Below are 21,943 nucleotides of genomic sequence, written 5' to 3'. Positions count from 1 at the left end.
TGGGGAACACATGTGGGATTATTGGGAGACTCATATATGGACGTGCTGGAAAAAGAAAAGGAGGAAGGGCCAGTACAGGGAGGGCAGGAAGACTTTATTCTCTAACGTTCTTATAGAAATGAATATAGGACTAACAAGACAGAGTAAAATTTTCTGGCTGAAGTCAGCAAACTTGAGTTAGTCCCTGTTTTTTTCCCATGACTTTGTTAGGATCTGTAACAGAAAGAGTGCTCTGTACCATGTAGGTGTTTTCAAATCCTGTTACTCCTTCAACCTGATCTACTATATGCATGCATTTCATTTGAGATGCACAAAAACCCCATTCAAAAAAACGGGAGTTCCTGATCCCTTATTAACAGAAGGAGAAACTGAGGCCATATCACCTTCCCAAGAATAGCAAACAGAACCCAGACCAGACCCAGGCTCCACATTCTTTCCAGTTTGCCTTGCTGCCTTCTGTTCAACAGAGAATCATAAAATCCAAGACGCTTGTGTGACTTGCCTTCAATACTGGCCAAGGATTTTAAGAAGCTCTGAGGAGGTGTCTCTAGCCATCTCAAGACTCCTCATCTTGCTCAGTCTTTAGATGATGTCATCCCTTATGCAGAGATGTTTTTTGTTCCACGATGGGGAGCTAAACACCCCTCTCACCTGTTCTTCACATCCTTCTACAAACTGAGGCTTCCTAGTGCAGCTTCATGCTGTCCATGCCCCATGCATAAGAGTTTGGCCAAAAGACCAGGTTCACATATCACTTGCAGGTGCTTTGTGTGCTAATGCTCACAGCTTCTGGGAAGTTGACAGGGTCAGAGGGGTCAGGGATTTATAAACACTATCAGAATGCCAAGTCTTCCAGACCCATTGTGGTTTGTTATGCTTGTTGGAATTAGTCATCCTCTGAATCTACTTGGAATCTAATTTTTGTGTACCTTAACGTCACTACTGCTAGTTTCCTGTTCTGAAGAGAAAACAGAGAGTAGAGTCCCTGGTTTGCTGGAAGCAGCATTTTGTATGGGTCAAATGAGCATCAAACAACAGCCAAAAATGCCTTGCTGAAGGCTATGTGGATTTCATGTGGTGACTGCTTGGCCTAGGTCAGCTGGCAAAGCATAGTATGGTTTATGGACACACCCCCAACCTCATCAGCCTATGAAAGAAACGTGGGCAAGATCTCTCTGAAACTCTTTCTCAGGAGACTGGCTAAAAGAATCAGGCTTCGGATCTTCCAAGCTATTACTGCTTCTGAAATATATGACTTGCAGTGTTTTAGTTGGGCACAGGAATTTATATTTTTCTATCTCACTTGATCTTCAAAATATCCCTATAAAACAGTAAAGGGTCCATTAAGATACCTGTATAACACTTGAGAGACCTTATAGAATTAAGAAAAACTTGTTCAAAAGCAAGACATGAATTGGCAAAGACTTTCATTTCAGCAAAAGGTTTTGGGTAAATCAAAAGAAATAATATCAAAGATATACGGTTGATCCTTGAACAATATTTTGAACTGAATGGGTCCAATTATACACAGGTATTTTTCAACCAAATGCAGATCAAAAATACAGTATTCACAGGATGCAAAATCCACATATATGGAGGGCTGACTTCTAGTATATGCAGGTTCTGCAGGGCTGTCTGCAGGACTTGAGTGCATGGATTTGGTATACTCAGGGATCATGAACCAATCCTCTGCCTACACCAAGGAATGACTGTATTCGCATTCAGTTCTTGGGATCAAATACATGTAGGGTAAAGCTATGAGAAGATGAAAAAATAGAATGGAAAATAAATATAATGTGTCAAGATATAGTAAAGAAACTCCAATTAGAATAATAATGCCTACGATTTGTGTCTTTTATCTGCAAAGCACTTTATATATCATTTTTTATTTATCCTCATATAACCATTGTTACCCTATTTTCTAATGGGAAGGAACTATGCGGTCATTTGAATCATTGTTATATATGGAATGTCGTTTTTCTGTTTTCACAGTTTCTTCGTTTTTAGTTCTTAGCAGTTTGATTATTTGTGTGGGCATGGTTTTCTTTCAGGGTACCCTATTTTGACTTTGCAGAGCTTCTTGAATCTATAAACTTGTCTGTCACCATATTTGGGGAGTTTGCAGCTACTTGAGTTGGGGGGGGAGATTCTGGACCTCATGGTAGTGTGGGTCATTTCTCTAGGTTTAAATTTTCCTCCCAAGTCCACCAGTTTTGTTTACTTTCCAGTCTACTTGGTTGCTTTTTCTGTTGTAATCAGCAGGCAACATAGGCAGTAGCAAGTATACTCTATCTTGGCTGCTGTTACTTCAGTTTTACAGATAAGGACACTGAGGTTCAAAAAGTTTAGGTAACCTGCCGAGGTCAGATAGCTAGTAATCTGCCAAACTAGTATTCTGATTCTGGATTCTAAATTTGGTCCAACTCCTGTACTTTGTACCGTATCATGTTGCTCTTCCAAGATTTCCTGGCTTCATCAGTTTAAATAGTTGATAGATTGTAACAAAGTTTGCAGGTCACTTCATTAGTATAATAGAGTATACAATGTCAATTTAAGTACTGTTAGAATAAAGTGATGTTAACTACTGCATATGAGTCCCTGGAAACTCCAAGGAGAGTCTTGTTCTTGCATTAATTGAAATATTTCAAATGTGTCATCATTTAGAAATAAGACCATGTGAAGGAAGTTCAACTATTCATTTAAAAAAAACAGATGCTCAATTTAATCAAATGCAATTTCGCCTTTTGTTAAGATGGTGATATTTTTCTTTTACCTACTAGTACAGTGAATGTCATAAAAAACATTTTTAAATATTGGCTCATTCTAGTATTTCTGTGTACATTTGGTTATGATGTATTCTTTTAATGTATATCGGAATTCTGTATTTTTAATATTATTCAGAAATTTAGCACTCCTATTTATAATTGTAATTGGGCTGCCATTGTCCTTTTTATTACTACCTTTCTTAATAGTATTTTTGATTCTTTTTTATTTAAATTAGTACTTCTTCTAGAATTGATGATGATGTAAGGTACAAGGTCAACGTCCAGTGTTTCTTTCCCCGATTGATTAGCCAGTTCTTCCCACACCATTGTGTAATAATCTTTTACTAACAACTTGAACAATTAAACTCTTTGCTAGGCTTGGGTTTATTACTGGGTTTTCTATTCTGTTCTGTTTTTCTGTCTGTTTCTATACTTGGATCACATTGTTTTAATTAGTTTTAACATCTGGAGGACCAATCTGTCCTCATTTCTAATCTTGGGTGAAAATCTCCTTGGTCTTTACTAGATTTTTCCAACCACATACATTTTAAATAATTTTTTATGTTCCCAGATATCCCTGGGATTTTCACTCGAACTGGTGAAAAATACAGATTAACTCAGCAACAATGGCACTGCATTTTTTTCTATACGTATTTTCTTATTTAGGGATATACCACGTCTCGTTTACGTCCCTCAGTACGGTTTTGTTTTTTTCTTCAAATTAGTCTAATTGTCAACATTTTTTTCCTAGGCATCTTAAGTTGCCTCCATTGTGAAAAAAATGCTTTGCTGTGGTATTCTCCAAACTGTCATTCTTCACTCTTGACTGGTGAACCTATAGTTTGTGATCCATGGGCTTCTATTGAACTCCATAAAATGATTTACAAAAATGTGCATGTCAGTGGGTTTTCTGTAGAAAAGACCATGCATGCAGCTCCCATCCCCATCCCCTGCCAAAAAAAAAAAAGAGCTTCAGAAATATTAGTTTTGGGGAAAACAATAGTTTCTAACAGGTTTTTTGTAGATTTCTTTTATTTTTATCATTTTTATTTTTTTAAGAGGGAGTCTTGCTCTGTCACCCAGGTTGGAGTGCAGTGGTGCAAACTCAGCTCACTGCAACCTCCATCTCCCAAGTTCAAGCAATTCTCCTGCCTCAGCCTCCCTAGTAGCTGGGATTACAGGTGCACGCCGCCATGCCAGGCTAATTTTTGCATTTTAGTAGAGACAGGGTTTCACCATGTTGGTCAGCCTGGTCTCGAACTCCTGACCTCAAATAATCCACCCACCTCGGCCTTCCAAAGTGCTGGGATTACAGGTGTGAGCCACCACATCTGCCTTCTTATCCCACCACTTTAATGAAACATTTTATTAGTTCTAATAGTTTTCCAGTTAATTTTTAAATGGTTTTCCAATAAGGTGATTGTAGTATCTGTGATTAATTCTGCCCTCTTTTCTAATATTTATAGCTAGTATATCTTCCTGTGTATCTTCTTACATTCTAAAATTTTCAGACTTTAATTCCCAACTGGGTTTTACAATTATGCATTTTATTGGATGCTAACTTCATACATTTTATCTACTTTGTTAAGGAAGGATTCTTCAAATGCGAGATTATTAAAAATTTTTTATCTGAAATAATTGTTATATTAAATACCTTTTTGCCATATCAAAATAGTTATATCTTTCTTCTATTTCCTTTGACCTCTCTGTAAAAATTTTAAATCAAAAGCTCTCCTAATGGGCCTGGCACAATGGCTCACACCTGTAATCTCAGCACTTTGGGAAGCTGAGGTGGGAGGATCGCTTGAGCCCAGGAGTTCAAGGCCAGCCCGAACAACATAGGGAGACCCCGTCTCTACAAAAAAAAAAAAAAAAATTAAAAATTAGCCAAGCATGTTGTCACACCCCTGTGGTCCCAGCTACTCAGGAGGCTGAGGTGACAGGATCGATTGAGGCATGGGAGGTAAAGGCTGCAGTGAGCTGTAATCATTGCCAATACACACCAGCCTGGGCAACAGAGTGTGCTGTATCAAAAATAAATAAATAAATAAAAGATTTTCTAATGAAAAACTAACCTTACATTCCTAGAATAAACTTTATCTTGGTTTGCTATGTTTTTATTGTGTTTCTGGATTTGATTTAAGCTGAAAGATATTACTTATCAATATTTAATATTGAGAGTATTCTGGGGCTTTATTTCATACAATCTCTCAGTTTGGGAGTAAAAGGCTTACATGAGCTTGGAAAAATGAGTAGGCAATCTTGCTGTAAGCTGCAGAATTGCTTAACTAATATAGAGAGCAAACATTTGTTCAAAGTTTGATATAACTCAGAGGAAAACCATCAAAGCCTAAATTATTATTGAAGAAGCTCTTTGACAGTTACCTCAGCTTTTTATGTTATTGTTTTTATCATGTTTTCTAACTTGAGAAGCGGTAGAAATTACCAATATGTTGACATTTTAAATTTATCACGTATCTTTTTAATTTTCAAAAGCTCTTCTGCATGTTTGGTTGTATCCCTTTTCTCCAATTGTATAAAGCTATTTTCTTTTCTCTTATTTGCCCCATTCAAATTACCTAATGGTTTGTTTCTTAAATGTATTCATCAGTTGTTTTATATATTTTTAGATTTTATGATTATTTTATCTTATTACTATTATTAATTCCTTCCTTCTGCTTCTTATGTTGCAAGCTTTTCCTGGCTTCTCAAAGTAAAAGATAATTGCCCAGCGTGGTGACTCACACCTATAATCCCAGGACTTTGGGAGGCTGAGGCAGGCTCATCACTTGAGGCCAGTATTTTGAGACCAGCCTGGCCAACATGGTGAAACCCCGTGTCTACTAAAAATACAAAAAATTAGCCGGGCACGGTGGCGGGCGCCTGTAGTCCCAGCTGCTCGGGAGGCTGAGGCAGGAGAATGGCGTGAACCCGGGAGGCGAAGCTTGCAGTGAGCCGAGATTGCGCCACTGCACTCCAGCCTGGGCGACAGAGCAAGACTCCACCTCAAAAAAAAAAAAAAAAAAAAATATAAAAGTTAGCTGGGCATGTTGGTGCACACCTGTAATCCCACCTACTTGTGAGGCGAGAATTTCTTGAACCTGGGAGGTGGAGGTTGCAGTGAGCCGAGATCACACCACTGCACTCCAGCCTGGGCAACAGAGTAAGACTCTGTCTCAAAAAAAAAAAAAAAAAAAATTATTCACTATACTTTATTTCTTTCTAAATAATAAAAGCTTTAATAGTATAAATTATACTTTAAATCTGATATGGTTGTTGAATTTTATACATTTTGACATGTCCTGTTCCTATTATTGTTAATTTTTTAATAGCTATATTTACTATTTTTGATTTAAGATGATTTAGGGAAAGTGTTTCACAATTTTCACATTTTTGTTTACCCTTTCCTCAATTTCTAGAGTATTGCAGTTTTTAAAAATTTGATTTATGTAATTTCTATTTTTAGTTTATTAATTTTTGTTGGTGGACTACTACATGATCAAATTTTATTTAGTATCCATGGATGTGAGAAAATATGTATACTTTGATGATTAAAATTTTGTTATAAGAAACATTAATTCGGGGAGGTGGAGCCAAGATGGCTGAATAGGAACAGCTCCAGTCTACAGATGCCAGCGTGCGCAATGCAGAAGACGGGTGATTTCTGCATTTCCACCTGAGGTACTGGGTTCATCTCACTAGGGAGTGCCAGACAGTGGGCGCAGGAGAGTGGGTGCAGTGCACCGTGCGTGAGCCGAAGCAGGGTGAGGCATAGCCTCACTTGGGAAGCGCAAGGGGTCAGGGAGTTCCCTTTCCTAGTCAAAGAAAGGGGTGACAGATGGCACCTGGAAAATTGGGTCGCTTCCACCCTAATAATGCACTTTTCCAACGGGCTTGAAAAATGGCACACCAGGAGATTATATCCCACATCTGGCTCGGAGGGTCCTACGGCCACGGAGTCTCGCTGATTGCTAGCACAGCAGTCTGAGATTAGACTGCAAGGCGGCAGCGAGGCTGGGGGAGGGGCGCCCGCCATTGCCCAGGCTTGATTAGGTAAACAAAGCAGCCAGGAAGCTCGAATTGGGTGGAGCCCACCACCGCTCAAGGAGGCCTGCCTGCCTCTGTAGGCTCCACCTCTGGAGGCAGGGCACAGACAAACAAAAAGACAGCAGTGACCTCTGCAGACTTAAATGACCCTGTCTGACAGCTTTGAAGAGAGTAGTGGTTCTCCCAGCACGCAGCTGGAGATCTGAGAACAGGCAGACTGCCTCTTCAAGTGGGTCCCTGACCCCCAAGCAGCCTAACTGGGAGGCACCCCCCAGTAGGGGCAGACTAACACCTTACACGGCCGGGTACTCCTCTGAGACAAAATTTCCAGAGGAATGATCAGGCAGCAGCATTCGCAGTTCATGAAAATCTGCTGTTCTGCAGCCACTGCTGCTGACACCCAGGCAAACAGGGTCTGGAATGGACCTCTAGCAAACTCCAACAGACCTGCAGCTGAGGGTCCTGTCTCTTAGAAGGCAAACTAACAAACACAAAGGACATCCACGCCCAAAACCCATCTGTACATCACCATCATCAAAGACCAAAAGTAGATAAAACCACAAAGATGGGGAAAAAAACAGAGCAGAAAAACTAGAAACTCTAAAAAGCAGAGCGCCTCTCCTCCTCCAAAGGAACGCAGTTCCTCACCAGCAACGGAACAAAGCTGGACGGAGAATGACTTTGACGAGTTGAGAGAAGAAGGCATCAGACGATCAAACTACTCCGAGCTACAGGAGGAAATTCAAGCCAAAGGCAAAGAAGTTAAAAACTTTGAAAAAGAATTAGACAAATGGATAACTAGAATAACCAATACAGACAAGTGCTTAAAGGAGATGATGGAGCTGAAAGCCAAGGCTCGAGAACTATGTGAAGAATGCAGAAGCCTCAGGAGCCGATGCGATCAACTCGAAGAAAGGGTATCAGCGATAGAAGATGAAATGAATGAAACGAAGTGAGAAGGGAAGTCTAGAGAAAAAAGAATAAAAAGAAACAAACAAAGCCTCCAAGAAATATGGGACTATGTGAAAAGACCAAATCTACGTCTGATTGGTGTACCTGAAAGTGACAGGGAGAATGGAACCAAGTTGGAAAACACTCTGCAGGATATTATCCAGGAGAACTTCCCCAATCTAGCAAGGCAGGCCAACATTCAGATTCAGGAAATACAGAGAACGCCACAAAGATACTCCTCGAGAAGAGCAACTCCAAGACACATAATTGTCAGATTCACCAAAGTTGAAATGAATGAAAAAATGTTAAGAGCAGCCAGAGAGAAAGGTCGGGTTACCCGCAAAGGGAAGCCCATCAGACTAACAGTGGATCTCTCGGCAGAAACTCTACAAGCCAGAAGAGAGTGGGGGCCAATATTCAACATTCTTAAAGAAAAGAATTTTCAACCCAGAATTTCATATCCAGCCAAACTAAGCTTCATAAGTGAAGGAGAAATAAAATACTTTACAGACAAGCAAACGCTGAGTGATTTTGTCACCACCAGGCCTGCCCTAAAAGAGCTCCTGAAGGAAGCACTAAACATGGAAAGGAACAACCGGTACCAGCCACTGCAAAATCACGCCAAATTGTAAAGACCATCAAGGCTAGGAAGAAACTGCATGAACTAACGAGCAAAATAACCAGCTAACATCACAATGACAGGATCAAATTCACACATAACAATATTAACTTTAAATGTAAATGGACTAAATGCACCAATTAAAAGACACAGACTGGCAAATTGGATAAAGAGTCAAGACCCATCAGTGTGCTGTATTCAGGAAACCCATCTCACATGCAGAGACACACATAGGCTCAAAATAAAAGGATGAAGGAAGATCTACCAAGCAAATGGAAAACAAAAAAAGGCAGAGGTTGCAATCCTAGTCTCTGATAAAACAGACTTTAAACCAACAAAGATAAAAAAGAGACAAAGAAGGCCATTACATAATGGTAAAGGGATCAATTCAACAAGAAGAGCTAACTATCCTAAATATATATGCACCCAATACAGGAGCACCCAGATTCATAAAGCAAGTGCTTAGTGACCTACAAAGAGACTTAGACTCCCACACAATAATAATGGGAGACTTTAACAGCCCACTGTCAACATTAGACAGATCAACGAGACTGAAAGTTAACAAGGATACCCAGGAATTGAACTCAGCTCTGCACAAAGTGGACCTAATAGACATCTACAGAACTCTCCACCCCAAATCAACAGAATATACATTTTTTTCAGTACCACACCACACCTATTCCAAAATTGACCACATAGTTGGAAGTAAAGCACTCCTCAGCAAATGTAAAAGAACAGAAATTATAACAAACTGTCTCTCAGACCACAGTGCAATCAAACTAGAACTCAGGATTAAGAAACTCACTCAGAACCACTCAACTACATGGAAACTGAACAATCTGCTCCTGAATGACTACGGGGTACATAACGAAATGAAGGCAGAAATAAAGATGTTCTTTGAAACCAACGAGAACAAAGACACAACATACCAGAATCTCTGGGACACATTCAAAGCAGTGTGTAAAGGGAAATTTATAGCACTAAATGCCCACAAAAGAAAGCAGGAAAGATCCAAAATTGACACCCTAACATCACAATTAAAAGAACTAGAAAAGCAAGAGCAAACACATTCAAAAGCTAGCAGAAGGAAAGAAATAACTAAAATTAGAGCAGAACTGAAGGAAATAGAGACACAAAAAACCCTTCAAAAAATTAATGAATCCAGGAGCTGTTTTTTTGAAAAGATCAACAAAATTGATAGATCGCTAGCAAGACTAATAAAGAAGAAAAGAGAGAAGAATCAAATAGATGCAATAAAAAATGATAAAGGGGATATCACCATCAATCCCACAGAAATACAAACTACCATCAGAGAATACTACAAACACCTCTACGCACATAAACTAGAAAATCTAGAAGAAATGGATAAATTCCTCGACACATACACCCTCCCAAGACTAAACCAGGAAGAAGTTGAATCTCTGAATAGACGAATAACAGGCTCTGAAATTGTGGCAATTATCAATAGCTTACCAACCAAAAAGAGTCCAGGACCAGATGGATTCACAGCCAAATTCTACCAGAGGTACAATGAGGATCTGGTACCATTCCTTCTGAAACTATTCCAATCAATACAAAAAGAGGGAATCCTCCCTAACTCATTTTATGAGGCCAGCATCATCCTGAAACCAAAGCTGGGCAGAGACACAACCAAAAAAGAGAATTTTAGACCAATATCCTTGATGAACATTGATGCAAAAATCCTCAATAAAATATTGGCAAACCGAATCCAGCAGCACATCAAAAAGCTTATCCACCATGATCAAGTGGGCTTCATCCCTGGGATGCAAGGCTGGTTCAACATATACAAATCAATAAATGTAATCCAGCATATAAACAGAACCAAAGACAAAAACCACAGGATTATCTCAATAGATGCAGAAAAGGCCTTTGACAAAATTCAACAACCCTTCATGCTAAAAACTCTCAATAAATTAGGTATTGATGGGACGTATCTCACAATAATAAGCGCTATCTATGACAAACCCACAGCCAATATCATACTGAATGGGCAAAAACTGGAAGGATTCACTTTGAAAACTGGCACAAGACAGGGATGCCCTCTCTCACCACTCCTAGTCAACATAGTGCTGGAAGTTCTGGCCAGGGCAATCAGGCAGGAGAAGGAAATAAAAGGTATTCAATTAGGAAAAGAGGAAGTCAAATTGTCCCTGTTTGCAGATGACATGATTGTATATCCAGAAAACCCCATTGTCTCAGCCCAAAATCTCCTTAAGCTGATAAGCAACTTCAGCAAAGTCTCAGGATACAAAATCAATGTGCAAAAATCACAAGCATTCTTATACACCAATAACAGACAAACAGAGAGCCAAATCATGAGTGAACTACCATTCACAATTGCTTCAAAGAGAATAAAATACCTAGGAATCCAAATTACAAGGGACGTCAAGGACCTCTTCAAGGAGAACTACAAACCACTGCTCAATGAAATAAAAGAGGATACAAACAAATGGAAGAACATTCCATGCTCGTGGGTTGGAAGAATCAATATCATGAAAATGGCCATACTGCCCAAGGTAATTTATAGATTCAATGCCATCCCCATCAAGCTACCAATGACTTTCTTCACAGATTTGGAAAAAACTACTTTAAAGTTCATGTGGAACCAAAAAAGAGCCCGCATCACCAAGTCAATCCTAAGCCAAAAGAACAAAGCTGGAGGCATCACACTACCTGACTTCAAACTATACTACAAGGCTACAGTAACCAAAACAGCATGGTACTGGTACCAAAACAGAGATATAGATTAATGGAACAGAACAGAGGCCTCAGAAATAACGCCACATATCTAAAACTATCTGATCTTTGACAAACCTGACAAAAACAAGCAATGGGGAAAGGATTCCCTATTTAATAAATGGTGCTGGAAAAACTGGCTAGCCATATGTAGAAAGCTGAAACTGGATCCCTTCCTTACACCTTATACAAAAATTAATTCAAGATGGATTAAAGACTTACATGTTAGACCTAAAACCATAAAAACCCTAGAAGAAAACCTAGGCATTACCATTCAGGACATAGGCATGGGCAAGGACTTCATGTCTAAAACACCAAAAGCAATGGCAACAAAAGCCAAAATTGACGAATGGGATCTAATTAAACTAAAGAGCTTCTGCACAGCAAAAGAAACTGCCATCAGAGTGAACAGGCAACCTACAAAATGGTAGAAAATTTTTGCAACCTACTCATCTGACAAAGGGCTAATATCCAGAATCTACAATGAACTCAAACAAATTTGCAAGAAAAAAACAAACAACCCCATCAAAAAGTGGGTGAAGGACATGAACAGACACTTCTCAAAAGAGGACATTTATGCAGCCAAAAAACACATGCAAAAATGCTCATCATCACTGGCCATCAGAGAAATGCAAATCAAAACCACAATGAGATACCATCTCACACCAGTTAGAATGGCCATCATTAAAATGTCAGGAAACAACAGGTGCTGGAGAGGATGTGGAGAAATAGGAACACTTTTACACTGTTGGTGGGACTGTAAACTAGTTCAACCATGGTGGAAGTCAGTGTGGTGATTCCTAGGGATCCAGAACTAGAAATACCATTTGACCCAGCCATCCCATTACTGGGTATGTACCCAAAGGACTATAAATCATGCTGCTATAAAGACACATGCACACGTATGTTTATTGCGGCACTATTCACAGTAGCAAAGAGTTGGAAGCAACCCAAATGTCCAACAACGATAGACTGGATTAAGAAAATGTGGCACATATACACCATGGAATACTATGCAGCCATAAAAAATGATGAGTTCATGTCCTTTGTAGGGACATGGATGAAACTGGAAATCATCATTCTCAGTAAACTATCGCAAGGACAAAAAACCAAACACTGCATGTTCTCACTCATAGGTGGGAATTGAACAATGAGAACACATGGACACAGGAAGGGGAACATCACACTCCGGGGACTGTTGTGGGGTGGAGGGAGTGGGGAGGGATAGCATTAGGAGATACACCTAATGCTAAATGACGAGTTAATGGATGCAGCACACCAACATGGCACATGGATACATATGTAACAAACCTGCACATTGTGCACATGTACCCTAAAACTTAAAGTACAATAATAAAAAATAAAAATAAAAAACATTAATTCAATTTTTAAATATTTTATATTTTTGTTTACTTGATCTGTGAAGATAGACATTTTGCATTTTCCACCATGACTGTTTTATTTTAATTTCCAACACATTGCTTTTTAATTTACATCATCTTACTTGGCTTATGTGTATTTTCATTATGGAGTGTGCATCTAATCAATATAAAATAATCTTTTTGTCACCTTTAGTGCTTTTGGCTTTATATCCTTTGTCCAAAATTAGTATTATTAAACTTGAATTTTGTTTGCATTTCCTGATATATCTTTTTCATTCATTTATTTTTTACTTTCGTTGATATTTTGTGTAATTTTTCAATGATTTGAAAAGTATAATTTCATTTGCATCCTAGTAACAGTTGCCAGTTAATTTTGCTTGCCTCGATAGTGACAAGAATTGAATAAATATCTACTGATTCTTCTTGCTGAATTTCTTTTTAAGAAATATTTGCATTGTATTTTATAAACATATCAACAATAATTATTTAAACTTACTGCAAAATTTACTAATTTCATTGAATATATGTGGATACACACATTCACACACATACTTCCTTTCCAGTACTTCAGTTTTAATTATATATTTTTAATTCCTCAGTTTGCTGAGTCTTTTTTTTTAGGTAAGATTTTCCTGAAGAATATGTGACTATTAAGACTTCTAAGTCACTATTTATATGAGAATTTTTTGTATTCACCTCCAGGTAAATATTTCCATTGAATATAAAGTTCTTCTATCTTAACTGTCTTTCCCCCTACATTTTCTAAAGACATAGTCAACTTGCATTATTAGAAAGGAGAGATGCCAATTTAATATATTTCTCCTATGTGGGTAGCCTGTTTTCTCTTCCTGGCTGCTTATAGAACTTTTCTCTTTATCATACATATTTTTTTAAATAGCAAAAGAATATTTCCAGGTGTAGTCCTTTCATTAATTTTGTACAGTACTTTGTATAGTACTTGAGCCATTCTATCTGAAGACTTAATAAACTTTTTCAGCTTAAAACATTTCTCTTCTATGCCTTTTGTGATTAACATTTCTTCTGTCCATTCGATTCTTGAATCTATCCAATATCTCTTTATATTCTAAGTATAATTTTTTAATCTTTCTATTATTTTTTTTACATCTGAGAGAATGTTTCATTCAGATCCTATAATTACCAGTCTAAGTTGTTTATTGTTTTTGCTTCTGTTTTCACAGTCACCCAGCTTACTTTTCACTGCTTCCATTGCATTTTTCAATTGACAATTAATATCTTTCATCCCTATGAATACTTTCCTGTTCCTAAATTTTTCCACGTGTGTATGACCTTGCTGTTGAAGGTATGTCTTCAACATAAATATACATTAGAATGTCTTCAACATAAATATAAATTAGAATTGGTTATATGTGCTCCCTTGTTTTTTATATGACTTTATTTCAAAGGGGGATATTTTCTCAAATTCCTAAAATTGGTCCTCTTCTTCCCAACTGCTGAGACTTTTTCTGAGTATAGTGACTTAAAAATGGAACCACATGGGCTTTTCAGTACTGGGATTTGGGAAAAGTTCTGCAGCAGATCATGCAAGATCCTTGTTGAAAATGTTAAGAGCTCAAGCTAAGGAAAATGAGAACATTTATATGTAGCGTAAGTTTATCTTAGGCAGAGTAGAGACCCAGCAGTCTTTCCAAGGCAAAAAGGAAGATGAAGCTAAAGGAAGATGGTCAGGTGTAGATGCTGGATTATTGTGTTAAGAACTAGCTCCCTTCACTTCCCCGCCATCCCTCATGCCTTTCTTCTTGTGCTCTAGGATCCCGGGGTGGTGGGTCCATCCCTTACTCTGACCTCAGCAGCTCCACATCATGCAGAAATTCGAAGTTTCTGGCATCCTTGCCTATTTTTCAGCAGTGAAGAAACATTTTCTCTATTATATCAGTTAGCTATTTCTACAGCAATTTGGAAAAAGAAGCAGAAGTTAAAATATGCAGACCAAGATCATTATCTTTGACTGGAAATTTCACCTTTCTTCCAAACTTTGCAACATTAAAAAACAAAGCATAACAGAACAACTATGAGTCAAAGAATTATTATATCTTATCCAACCCACTGACCTCATTTTACTGCTGAGGAAAATGATTCCCAGAGAGACAGAATTCTTTGCTCAAATTCATTCATATATTCACTAGCGGCACCATTTTTTTAACTCACAAAATTAAAAAGTTTAAACTCAGTGATTTTTCTATTACATTACAAAGCTACCCAGTACATACTGCCTCTGCATGTATTCTTTTGTTTCTTATCTGTGTAATAGTCAAATGGAAGCCACTAATATGTGTATGTACATACATATGCATATGTGTGTATATCTAAATATAATCTTTTATTAAGGGCTTATTATATACCAGTAGCCTAGTATACTTTCCTCATCTATAATCAGAGGAAATGATAGTATCTACCTAATTTGGTAGTTTTGAGAATTACATTTATTATATGTGTTAACAAAGATGGGGATATCGAGGTGGAGAAAGCTCATGGCCACTGTAATGTGAAAGTGTAGTAACCTGAATTGGAACTCAAGAAGCACGATCCCAGTGTTCATATTCTTAATTACTATACTGTAGGATTTCCCATGATTTTACTGTTATGTACAGTTTTAAATTTAAAACAAATCCAAGCATACACAATTCGCCACCCAAACCCTCTGACATCTTTAACAAAACAGTTCCTCAAGGCAGCCTATGCCCTCTATACATGTCATCTTGATGGGCTTTTGGAAACCGGAACTTGGAAATACTCCTCACAAAGAGGTAAAGAGGTAGCATCAGCATTTCACAGATGGGGGTACGAGGTTAAGTGTCTTGCTTATTGCTTAAGGAGGTAGAATGGAAGCCAAGAACACTTGGCTCCAACTGCTGAGTGGAAACCAAGAGACCACACGTCTCTCTCCCTCTCAGTCATCCTTTGGTTTGGTTGAAAGTGTGGTTTTGCTATTAGTGTCACAGGGGAAAATGACATACTCTGAAGACATCACTTGATTCCTGGAGCAGAATGATTACAGGCTGCCATTACCAAGAGACATAGTTCTAAAGGCCTTTTCTAAATTTAAAAGCAGCAAGGAGAAAGAGTCTTAAGATATTTAGTGCTTGAAAGAACTTGGATTCATTTCATTTTGAGGTACTGTTCTTTTAGTTGTGTGAGGGCTTGATGGCGAAATTAAGACAAATGGTGAGGAAGTGGGGCATTTGTTTATTCTCTTGTCCTGTTGATTGGGAGATAATATTATGTGGTCTGAGTTCATAGGCAAGTTCCTTACCTCTCTGTGCCTCAGTTTTTTTAATCTATAAAGTGAATGCAATGATGATCCCCACTTCACAGAACTGTTGGAAGGGTTAACAATGCAGGCACATAGTAAGTGCTCAATTAACATTAGTTGTTGTTACTATTGTGGTTGTTGTTAGGGGGTTTTATAAACAGCTAAGGAATGGCCCCAAATCCTCCTGGACAAATCCCACCTCAAATCATCACAGTAGGCCCAACAGTGATTCAAAGGGCGAGTCCCCAGCTCCCCTTGGCCCACATCCTTCTTGAAGTTTTAACATTTGGCCAGTCTATCCCTATATAGAGGGATGCAGGTAGAAAATATTGCCTCAACATGAGGCCAGATGAAAATTATTGTTTCTTTTGTGTAATAGTTGTAGGGAGACTTCTTCCAGATAAGGGCACACAGGCAATGTCTCTACAGAAGGTTTGTCTAAGGGGTCTCCATGTTGGTCACAATGATGGTAAAAAGAAATCCTCATGGAGCAATTTAGCAGGTCTGGGAACAGATTGATTTGTGAGAGTAGTGTAGTCCACTGCTTCTCAATCCCTTCCTCTGGAGTACCCTTGTTAGTAGAAGAAAGTAAAAGTGTACCCCCTGGGGCCTCACGGTATAGTTTGAAGTGACTTGTTAAAAGCAAGAACTTCTTTAAAGTTCTTTTAAATTAAAAATGTGCGTGCGTGTGTATTCTATTCCATAATATAATTCCATAATTCCATTATATATGATGTTACATAAAAATTCTCTTGAGTTCTTTCTCAAATTTTGGAGTACAATTTATGCTCCAGAAAAAAAAAAATTATGTGTCTCTTGTGTCTTTGTATATAGTACACTGTTACATACCAAGTTTGGGCACCACAGATGTAACAGAGAAAACACAGACTTTGGACCAGGACCCATTATGGTTTCCAATTTGGGCTCCGCCACCATGTGCATGTAATTGCACTTCTCTGAATCTGTTTTCTCATATGTGAAATGAAGATAGTAATGCCTACCATATGGAGTTGTTATGAGACTTTCATGAATTAATGTATGGAAAGCACTTAACAGAGACCCTAGCACATCACAGATACCACCCTTCACCTGCTACTACTCATGTGGCAAATACAAATTAAGAATAAAAACTGAAAAAGCAGTGCCCAGAAACATTTCTGTTGTCTGGATGGAGACAGCAAGGTAAACTTTAGAAGTAGTCAACAGAACCAAAGAACAGTAGCGTTCTCATATCCAAAGCTAGCTAGCCAAAACCAACATATTTTTTATGGCCCAACAAAAACAATCCAAGTACTGGTCCACATCCACAATTCTACCTCTGAAGCCACGTGGCTGTCACCTGACTCAGCTCCTTTGCCACCAGTGTGGGTGACCTGTTGAGTCTTGTATTTAATGCTGATTCTGATAGCTTCCAAATGCCTCCTCATGAACTCCAGGTTCAGTCTTTGCTACTCACTTCAATTTTTTAAGTGATTAAATATTTGAGGTATAACAAAAGTATAGAAAAAAAGGTTAATGAACACTCATTACCCACCACCACGCTTGTGGAATAAGAGGTTACAGGCAGCGTGTCCTATGTATACTTACCATTTCTCTTTCCTCACCAGAGATAATTATTATCATGAATTAGGGATTTATCATTTCAATGGATATTGCATACTTTTATATGTGCATAAGCTATAATATATATTCATATTAAACTTTTAAAAAAATTTTATTTATTTTTGAGAGAGTTTTGCTCTGTTGCCCAGGCTGGAGTGCAGTGTGTGATCTTGGCTCACTACAACCTCCGCCTCCCGGGTTCAAGCAATTCTCATGCCTCAGCCTCCTGAGTAGCTGGGACTACAGGCGAGCAACACCACGCCCAGCTGATTTTTTTTATTTTATTTTAATAGAGACGGGGTTTCACCATGTTGGCCAGGCTGGTCTCAAACTCCTGACCTCATGATCCACCCGCCTTAGACTCCCAAAGTGCTGGGATTACAGGCATGAGCCGCCACAGCCAGCCTAAACTTTATTTTTTAAATGGTCATATTGTATGTATTTTTCTTGAACTTGCTTTTTATACTTAATGTTATGTTTTTGAGTTTTTTTGTGTAGACACATATAGCTGGTTGGCTCATTTTAACTACTGCATACTTTTCTATTTTATCATATTTTATTGTAATAACATACCACCTGTTCTTACCTGCTCTCTTATTCATAGACAATTTGTTTCTAACTTTTTGCTATTATAAACAAAGAGGAAATGAACGTACTTATACTTACCTCCTGTTGCAGGTAGGGTGGGCAAAAGCAAGAAGTTCTTTATGCACTTTGCTTTATTGCACTTTGCAGATACTGTGTTTTTTACAAATGAAGGTTCGTGGCAACCATGATTTGAGCAAGTCTGTTGGCACGATTTTTCCAAAAGCATATGCTCATTATATGTCTCTATGTCACATTTTGGTCATTCTCTCAATATTTCAACCTTCATTATTATTATTATATCTGTTATGGTGATCTGTGATCAGTCATCCTTGATGTTACTATCTATTGTCCTTGTTTTGGGGTGCCACAAACCACACACAAATAAGACAGCAAACTTAATTGACCAATGTGTGTATTCTTACTGCTCCATCAACCAGCTGTTCCCCCATCTGTTTCCCTCTCCCTCTCCTTGGTCTTCCCTATTCCCTGAGACACAACAATATTGAAATTAGGTCAGTTAACAACAGTTCAATGGCCTCCAAGTGCTCTAGTGAAAGGAATAGTTGCAAGTTCCTCACTTTAAATTCAAAGCTAGAAATGATTAAGCTTAGTGAGGAATGCAGGTTAAAAGCCAAGACAGGCCAAGAGCAAGGCTTCCTGTGCCTGTTAGCTAAGTTGTGAATGCAAAGGAAACATTTTTAAAGGAAATAAAAAGTGCTACTCCAGTGAACACACAAATGATTAAAAAGCAAAACAGCCTTATTGCCGATTTTAGTGGTTTGGATAGAAGATCAAAACAGCCACAACATTCCCTAAGCCAAAGCCTAATGCAGAGTAAAGCTCTAACTCTTTATTTCTAGAAGGCTGAGAGAGGGGAGGAAGCTGCAGAAAAAAAGTTTGGAGTTAGCAGATGTGGGCTCATGAGGTTTAAGGAAAGACGCCATCTCCATGACATAAAAGGCAAAGTAGCAAGTGCTGATTGAGAAGCTGCAGCAAGTTACCCAGAAGATTTAGCTAAGATCATTGGTGAAGGTGGCTACACTAAACAACAGATTTTCAGTGGAGATGAAACAGCCTTCTATTGGAAGAAGATGCCATCTAGGACTTTCATAGATAGAAAGAAGTCAAAGCCTGGCTTCAAATCTTCAAAGGACGGCTAACTCTCTTGTAAGGAGTGAAGGTAGCTGGTGACTCTAAGTTGAAGCTAATGATCATTTACCATTCTGAAAATCCTAGGGCCCTTAAGAATGATGCTAAATCTACTCTGTCTGTCCTATCTAAAGGAAACAACAAAGCCCGGATGACAGCACATCTGTTTACAGCATGGTTTACTGAATATTTTAAGCCCACTGTTGAGACCTACTTCTTGAAAAAAAAAAATCATTCTTTTCAAAATATTACTACTCATTAACAATGCACCTGGTCACCTAAGAGATCTGATAAAAATGTACAAGGAGATTAATGTTGTTTTCATGCCTGCTAACACAACATTCATTTCTGTAGCCCATGGATCAAGGAGTAATTTAGATTTTCAAGTCTTATTATTTAAGAAATACATGTCTATAGCTGCCATACATAGTGATTCCTCTGATGGATCTTGGCAAAGTAGATTGAAGACCTTTGGGAAAGGATTCACCATTGTAGATGCCAATAAGAACATTTGTGATTCATGCAGGGGAGGCCAAAATATTGACATTAACAGCAACTTAGAAGAAGTTGATTCTAACTCTCGCAACTGACTTTGAGGGGTTCAAGACTTTAATGGAGGAAGTAACCACAGATGTGGTGGAAACAGCAAGAGAACCAGAATTTGAAGTGGAGGCTTGAAGATGTGGCTGAATTGTTGCAACCTCATGATAAAATTTGAACTCATGAGGACTTGATTCTTAAGGATGAGCAAAGAAAGTGGTTTCTTGAGACGGAACCTAATGCTGGTGAAGATGCTATGAACATTGTTGAAATTACAAGGAACTTAGAATATTCCATAAACTTAGTTGATAGAGCAGCAACAAGGTTTGAGAGGATTCGCTCCAATTTTGAAAGAAGTTCTATGGTGGGTAAAATGCTATCAAAGAGCATCACATACTACAGAGAAATCTTGTGTGAAAGGAAGAGTGAATTGATAAGTCAAACTTCATTGTTGTCTTATTTTTAAAAATTGCCACAGCCACCCCACCTTCAGCAACCATCACTCTGATCAGTCGGTAGCCGTCAGTATCGAGGCAGGACCCTCCACCAGCAAAAGATTATGATTCACTGAAGGCTCAGATGATCACTAGCAATCTTTAGCAATAAAGTATTTTTCATCGAAGTGTGTACTTTTTTTTTTTTTGAGACCGAGTTTTGCTCTTGTTGCCCAGGCTGGAGTGCAATGGCACGATCTCGGCTCACTGCAACCTCCACCTCCCTGGTTCAAGTGATTCTCCTGTCTCAGCCTCCTGAGTATCTGGGATTATAGGCACCTGCCACTATGCCCAGCTAATTTGAAGTATGTACTTTTTAAAGACATACTACTATTACATGCTTAATAGACTACAATATGGTATAGCATAACTTTTATATGCACTGGGAGGCCAAAAATGTTGTGAGATTCACTTTACTTCAGTATTTCAATATTCACTTTATTTTGGTGGTCTGGGACAGAACCCACAATATATCCAAGGTATGCCTGTAGATAACCAGGAGTTAAATTGCTAAGTCTTAAGGTATGTGAAGGTCTAACAGGGTTTATTTCAAAAGCCAGATGGTGCCATAGAAAACCACATGGTGAAATTACTGCACAAATGTGTGACCAATGAAAATAGAGTTGTATAAAGAAGAGTTTGGACAAATTCGTCTTGTCCTGTGATTAAACCATCACTCTTGTCTTTTATGCCAGCTTATGCTGCAACCTTTAAAAATTCCTTGATGGGCTCCTCTTGTCAGCTTCACTTCTGGCTCTGCACTGGATCCTGTGTTACATCATGGACTATTCCTGTCTGCCAAGTGTGGCCTCTCCAGTTCCCAGAAGATACCCAGGTTCTATTTCTGCTTGCTCTTTGGTTCCCAGTTCAAATCAGATGCAATATTCTAAGCTAGAAGAAATCTGGTAGATCTTAGCATTCCACACCTTTGTTTTACTTTGAGAAAGCTACAGTTCAGGGAGGTTAGCTGACATACCTAGCACATGGTAGAATAAGATTTCCATCCCAAGTCTGTCTTCCTCCAAAGCTCATGCTTCTTTGATGGGGTTTGGCTCTGAAGTCATGGAAGAATGAGGTGACCTTGTAAAACAGTGCTGATGTGAGGATGGGTGATCTTACTGAGTTCTGGAGCTAGAACTCCAATCTTTAGAGTTCTAGATGAGATGGAACAACTTACACAGAAATGTGAGAAAGAACAGGTGGTGAGGTAGAAGGAGAGAGTATGGTGTAATGGAAATCATGCCATAAAACACAAATCTACTCTCAAATCTTTCAGGGAAGAAAGCATTGCTTAAATGAAAGACGTCAACTGTGTCTTATGCTGAAAGAGGTTGAGGAACATGAAGCCAGAGAGATGACCATTGGATTGGTAACGTAGAGGGCCTTGCTAGAAGCAGTTTCAGCAGAGGCAGAGTTGTGGAGACAAAAGTCAGAGCAAAGTGGGTTAAAAAATGAGGACTTCCAACTTTAAAATGAGATTTTTAAATTAAAATAAATAAAAGTATTTTAATAAGTTAAAATGTTTTTCCCTTTCTCTCAAAAAACCAACCCCAAACCAGGAAAACTTGAAACAAAAGCACAAAGACCATCTTTGAGGAAACTGAGAAATATTTAAACCATAAAAACACCACATATAAGAATAGAAGGGAAGGAAGAGTGGCAAATGATATGGCACTGTGGAGAAAAGTCAAATATAATCCTGTGGAAGGAAATACTGAAGATGAACAAGCCATGTAGCCTTGTAGAATCCTAGAAAG

The 21,943-nt window shown here is 38.4% G+C and overlaps 1 protein-coding gene across 4 annotated transcripts in view; it reads left to right on the top strand.

Moving 5' to 3' along the window:
- The window catches only part of ANTXR1 (ANTXR cell adhesion molecule 1), a 244,955-nt gene that overhangs the window by 32,571 nt on the left and 190,441 nt on the right, over positions 1–21,943 (top strand). The window contains exon 1 of one of the 4 annotated variants that reach the window (XM_055241681.2): positions 20,566–21,021. The exons of the other annotated variants lie outside the window; for them this stretch is intronic. The gene's annotated coding sequence lies outside the window, so the exon portion shown is untranslated. Of the gene's footprint in view, positions 1–20,565; positions 21,022–21,943 lie in introns of those variants that run through there. 4 annotated transcript variants of the gene reach the window in all.

This window comes from Symphalangus syndactylus, chromosome 14, assembly GCF_028878055.3.
Source record: "Symphalangus syndactylus isolate Jambi chromosome 14, NHGRI_mSymSyn1-v2.1_pri, whole genome shotgun sequence".
In the NCBI taxonomy this organism is placed as follows: Eukaryota; Metazoa; Chordata; class Mammalia; order Primates; family Hylobatidae; genus Symphalangus; species Symphalangus syndactylus.
The sequence above is the reverse complement of the archived record's forward strand: the minus strand, read 5'-3'. Positions and strand labels throughout refer to the sequence as shown.